Raw genomic sequence first — 6,720 nt, forward strand, 5'->3', positions numbered from 1 at the left:
CACCTCCCTGACCAAGATCCTTTTTGCCCGGTTGCTCAGTTTGGTTCAAACAGCCAGCTCTAGGTAGTTCCATATTTTTTTTTTTACATTTTCCAATTATGGAGACCAAACTTTCTACATTCTAGAAATTGTTTCAACTGTGGGACCTTATATAGACAGGTGTGTTTCTTTCTAAATCATGTCCAAACAATTGAATTGGCCACAGGTGGACTCCAATGAAGTAGTAGTGGCATATCAAGGATGATCAAAGGAAATTGGATGCACCTGAGCTCATAGCAAAGGGGTGAGAATACTTACGTAAATTAGATATTTATGTATTTGATAAAACCTTTTTTTTTCTTCACTTTGTCATTACGGAGTATTGTGTGTAGATTGGTGAGAAAATTCAGGCTGTAACAACAAAATATGGAATAAGTCAAGGGGTATGAATAGTTTCTGAAGGCCCTGTAGCTGCTTTGTTGCTTGCATGCTGTGGTCTTGGGGGAGACAGGCTCAAATGCCCCATGATGGCTTAGATGCCCCAAGATAGCTCTTAGCTCAAGGTAAAGGACATTTAGCTTGCTAACATTCTAACTTATAAACTGATAATGTGCTCCAAATATAAATGAAAGCATGATGTTAGCATGAAATGTACCATCCATTAGTGTAACAATCAATAAAAACATATGCGCTGATCCACCATGGGCTCTGCCGCCTCAGCCATACTGTCCACTCCTATTTATCTCGTGATCTCAACAAAACAACTTTTTTTCATGTTGTGATCATGAGATAAATACGTTGTGATTATTTATTTATTCGTATGTCCTCTCTGGACTTCAGCATTTGTGGGTTCGATTACACGCTCAAAATGGCCAGAAAAAAATTACTTTCTTACGAAACTCACCAGTCTATTCTTGTTCTGAGAAATGAAGGCTATTCCTTGCAAGAAATTGCCAAGAAACTGAAGATCTCGTACAACGCTGTGTACTACTCCTTTCACAGAACAGGGAAAACTGGCTCTAACCAGAATAGAAAGAGGAGTGGGAGGCCCCAGTGCACAACTGAGCAAAACACCCGTCTCAACGTCCACAGTGAAGAGGCGACTCCAGGATGCTGGCGTTCTAGGCAGAGTTCCTCTGTCCAGTGTCTGTGTTCTTTTTCCCATCTTAATCTTTTATTGGCCAGTCTGAGATATGTCTTTTTCTTTCCAACTCTGCCTAGAAGGCCAGCATCCCAGAGTCGCCTCTTCACTGTGGATGTTGAGACTGGTGTTTTTCTGGTACTATTTAATGAAGTACCATAGGAATTGTGAGGTGTCTGTTTTTCAAACTAGACACTCTAACGTACTTGTCCTCTTGCTCTGTTGTGCACCAGGGCCACCCACTCCTCTTTCTATTCTGGTTAGAGCCCGTTTGCGCTGTTCTGTGAAGGGAATAGTATACAGCGTTGTACAAGAACATCAGTTTCTTGGCAATTGCTCGCATGGAATAGCTGACGATTTTCAGAAGAAAGTACTTTGGCCATTTTGAGTCTGTAATCGACTCCACAAATGCTGGTGCTCCAGATACTCAACTAGTCAAAAGAAGGCCAGTTTTATTGCTTCTTTAATCAGGACAACAGTTTTCAGCTGTGCTAACATAATTGCAAAAGGGTTTCTAATGATCAATTGCCCTTTTAAAATGATAAACTTGGATTAGCTAACACAACACTCCATTGGAACACAGGAATGATGGTTGCTGATAATGGGCCTCTGTACGCCTATGTAGATATTCCATAAAAAAATCATCCATTTCCAGGTACAATAGTCATTTTCAACATTAACATATATATACACACACACACATATACACACAGTACCAGTCAAAAGACTAGACAAACCAACTCATTCAAAAGTTTTTCTTTATTTTTACTATTTTCTACATTGTAGAATAGTGAAAACATCAAAACTATGAAATAACACATATGAAATCATGTAGTAACCAAAAAAGTGGTAAACAAATCAAAATATATTTTATATTTGAGATTCTTCAAAGTAGCCACCCTTTGCCTTTGACAACTTTGCACACTCTTGGCATTCTCTCAACCAGCTTCATGAGGTAGTCACCTGGAATTTCAATTAACAGCTGTGCCATGTTAAAGGTTAATTTGTGGAATTTCTTTCCTTCTTCATGCGTTTGAGCCAATCAGTTGTGTTGTGACAAGGCATGGGTGGTATACAGAAGATAGCCCTATTTGGTAAAAGACCAAGTCTATTATGGCAAGAACAGCTCAAATAAGCAAGAGAAAAGACAGTCCATCATTACTTTAAGACATGAAAGTCATTCAATACAGAACTTCAAGAACTTTTAAAGTTTCTTCAACTGCAGTCACAAAAACCATCATGTGCTATGATGAAACTGGCTCTCATGAGGACCGCCACAGGAAAGGAAGACCCAGACTTACCTCTGCTTCAGAAGATAAGTTCATTAGAGTTAACTGCACCTCAGATTGCAGCCCAAATAAATGCTTCACAGAGTTCAAGTAACAGACACATCTCAACATCAACTGTTCAGAGGAGACTGCGTGAATCAGGCCTTCATGGTTGAAATGGCTAGACTGTAAACTCTCTTTCCAGACTCACATTAAGCATCTCCAATCCAAAGTTAAATATAGAATTGGCTTCCTATTTCGCAACAAAGCCTCCTAATATATATAATAATATATGCCATTTAGCTGACGCTTTTATCCAAAGCGACTTACAGTCATGTGTGCATACATTCTACGTATGGGTGGTCCCGGGAATCGAACCCACTACCCTGGCGTTACAAGCGCCATGCTCTACCAACTGAGCCACAGAAGGACCACGAGCCACAGAAGGACCACTTCACTCATGCTGCCAAACATACCCTCGTAAAACTGACTATCCTTGACTTCAGCGATATCATTTACAAAATAGCCTCAAGCAAATTGGATGCAGTCTATCACAGTGCCATTCGTTTGGTCACCAAAGCCCCATACACTACCCACCACTGCGACCTGTATGCTCTCATTGGCTGGTCCTCGCTACATATTCGTCGCCAAACCCACTGGCTCCAGGTCATCTATAAGTCTTTGCTAGGTAAAGCTCTGCCTTATCTCAGCTCACTGGTCACCATAGCAACACCCAACCGTAGCACGCGCTCCAGCAGGTATATTTCACTGGTCATCCCCAAAGCCAACACCTCCTTTGGCCCTTTCCTTCCAGTTCTCTGCTGCCAATGACTGGAACAAATGGTAAAAATCACTGAATTTGGAGTCTTACATCTCCCTCACTAACTTTAAGCATCAGCTGTCAGAGCAGCTGCAGCTGTACACAGCTCATCTGTAAATAGCCCATCCAACCAACTACCTACCTCATCCTCCTATTTGTTTTTGTTTTTTTGCACACCAGTTTTTCTACTTGCACATCCTCATCTGCACATATATATGACTCCAGTGTAAATTGCTCAATTGTAATTACTTCGCCACTATTGGCCTATTTATTGCCTTTACCTCCTTACTTCATTTGCACACACTGTATACAGATTTTTCTATTGTGTTATTGATTGTACGTTTGTTTATCCCATGTGTAACTCTGTGTCGTTGTTTTTGTCGCACTGCTTTGCTTTATCAACTTGCCGACCTGGTTAAATAAAGGTGATATATATATATTTTTTTTTAAATGCTGCAAAAAACCACTGCTAAAGGACACCAATAAGAAGAATGGACTTGCTTGGGCCAAGAAGCACGAGCAATGGACATTAGACTGGTGAAAATCTGTCATTTGGTCTGATGAGTCCAAATCTGAGATTTTTGGTTCCATCCGCCATGTCGTTGTGAGACACAGAGTAGGTGAACAGATGATCTCCGCATATGTGGTTCCCACCGTGAATCATGGAGGAGGTGTGATGGTGCTTTGCTGGTGACATTGTCAGTGATTTATTTAGAATTCAAGGCACATTTTACCGGCATGGCTACCAATGCATTCTGCAGGGATACGCCATCCCTTCTTGGTTTGCGCTTAGTGGGACTATCATTTGCTTTTCAGCAGGACAATGACCCAACACACCTCCTGGCTGTGTAAGGGCTATTTGACCAAGAAGGAGAGTGATGAAGTGCTGCATCAGATGACATGGCCTCGACAATCACCCAACCTCAACACAATTTTTTATTTCAGAAATGTTTTATTTCACCTTCATTTAACCAGGTAGGCCAGTTGAGAACAAGTTCTCATTTACAACTGCGACCTGGCCAAGATAAAGCAAAGCAGTGCGACACAAACAACAACAGAGTTACACATGGAATAAACAAACGTACATTTAATAACACAATAGAAAAAAAAAAATATATATATATACACAGTGTGCGCAAATGTGGTAAGATTAGGGAGATAAGGCAATAGTTGAGATGGTTTGGGATGAGTTGGACCGCAGAGTGAAGGAAAAGCAGACAACAAGTGCTCAACATGTGGGAACTCCTTCAAGACTGTTGGAAAAGCATTCCAGGTGAAACTGGTTGAGAGAATACCAAGAGTGTGTAAAGCTGTCATCAAGGCAAAGGGTGGCTACTTTGAAGAATCTCAAATATAAAATATATTTTTTGAAAAAGAAAGAAAGAAAAACACTGGAATGAGTTGGTGTGTCCAAACTTTGGACAGGTACTGTATATATACGGTCAATGGCCAAAAGTTTTGAGAATTACACAAATATTAATTTTCACAAAGTCTGCTGCCTCAGTTTGTATGATGGCAATTTGCATATACTCCAGAATGTTATGAAGAGTGATCATATAAATTGCAGTAATTGCAAAGTCCCTCTTTGCCATCCAAATGAACTGAATTCCAAAAAAACATATCCACTGCATTTCAGCCCTGCCACAAAAGGACCAGCTGACATCACGTCAGTGATTCTCTCATTAACACAGGTGTGAGTGTTGACGAGGACAAGGCTGAAGATCACTCTGTCATGCTGATTGAGTTCAAATAACAGACTGGAAGCTTCAAAATGAGGGTGGTGTTTGGAATCATTGTTCTTACTCTGTCAACCATGGTTACCTGCAAGGAAACACATGCCGTCATCATTGCTTTGCACAAAAAGCCTGGTGTCAAGAAGAGCAGCAAAGAAGCCACTTCTCTCCAGGAAAAACATCAGGGATAGACTGATATTCTGCAAAAGGTACAGGGATTGGACTGCTGAGGACTGGGGTAAAGTCATTTTCTCTGATGAATCCCCTTTCCCAATTGTTTGGGGCATCTGGAAAAAAGCTTGTCCGGAGAAGACAAGGTGATCAGTCCTGTGTCATGCCAACAGTAAAGCATCCTGAGACCATTCATGTGTGGGGTTGCTTCTCAGCCAAGGGAGTGGGCTCACTCACAATTTTGCCTAAGAACACAACTATGAATAAAGAATGGTACCAACAAAATATTGATATTTTGGGTCCATGGCCAGGAAACTCCCTAGACCTTAATCCCATTGAGAACTTGTTGGCAATCCTCAAGAGGCGGGTGGACAAACAAAAGCCCACAAATTCTGACCAACTCCAAGCATTGATTATGCAAGAATGGGCTGCCATCAGTCAGGATGTGACCCAGAAGTTAATTGACAGCATGCCAGGGCGGATCACAGAGGTCTTGAAAAAGAAGGGTGAAAACAAATATTGACTCTTTGCACATATTTACTCTGTGAATCAACTTCATGTAATTGCCAATAAAAGCCTTTGACACATATGAAATGCTTGTAATTAGTCTTAATCATTCCATAGTTACATCTGACAAAAATATCTAAAGGCATTGAAGCAGCAAACTTTGTGGAAATTAATATTTGTGTCATTTTCAACTTTTGGCCACGGCTGTACATACTGTATATACACACATACACTGTGTGTGTGTGTGTATATATAGTGTTCAAAACATTAATAACAACTGGTCTTTCTATGACATAGACTGACCAGGTTAATCTAGGCTATGATCCCTTATTGATGTAACTTTGATCCACTTCAATCAGTGTAGATGAAGGGGAGAAGACAGGTTAAATAAGGGTTGTTTAGCCTTGAGACAATTGAGACATGGATTGTGTGTGTGCCATTGAAATCAAATAAAATGATATTAGTCACATGCGCCGAATTCAACAACCTTACAGTGAAATGCTTACTTACGAGCCCCTAACCAACAGTGCACTTTCAAAGAAATACAGATAAGAATAAGAGATAAAAGTAACAAGTAATTAAAGAGCAGCATTAAAAATAACGATATATACATGGGTGCCGGTACAGGGGTGCTGGTACAGAGTCAATGTGTGGGGGCACCGGTTAGTTGAGGTAGTACATACATGTAGGTAGGGTTACTAAAGTGACTATGCATAGATGACAAAAGAGAGTGGCAGTGGTGTGGAGAGGGGATGGGAGGGAGGGGGGGGCAATGCAAATAGTCCGGGTAGCCATTTGACTAGATGTTCAGGAGTCTTATGGCTTGGGGGTGAATGGGCAAGACAACATTTTTAAATGCCTTTGAGCAGGCTATGGTAGTAGGTGCTAGGCGTAATAGTTTGTGTCAAAAACTGCAACGCTGCAGGGTTTTTCACACTCAACAGTTTCCCGTGTGCATCAACAACGGTCCACAACCCAAAGGACAACCAGCCAACTTGACACAACTGTGGAAAGCATTGGAGTCAATAAATTGCCTTAAGCACATCCCTCAACTTGTCTTGTCATGTCCCCCATATAAATTGCAAAGAACAAATCTCCCTT

The sequence above is a fragment of the Oncorhynchus keta genome, chromosome 27 (assembly GCF_023373465.1).
Source record: "Oncorhynchus keta strain PuntledgeMale-10-30-2019 chromosome 27, Oket_V2, whole genome shotgun sequence".
Lineage (NCBI taxonomy): Eukaryota > Metazoa > Chordata > Actinopteri > Salmoniformes > Salmonidae > Oncorhynchus > Oncorhynchus keta.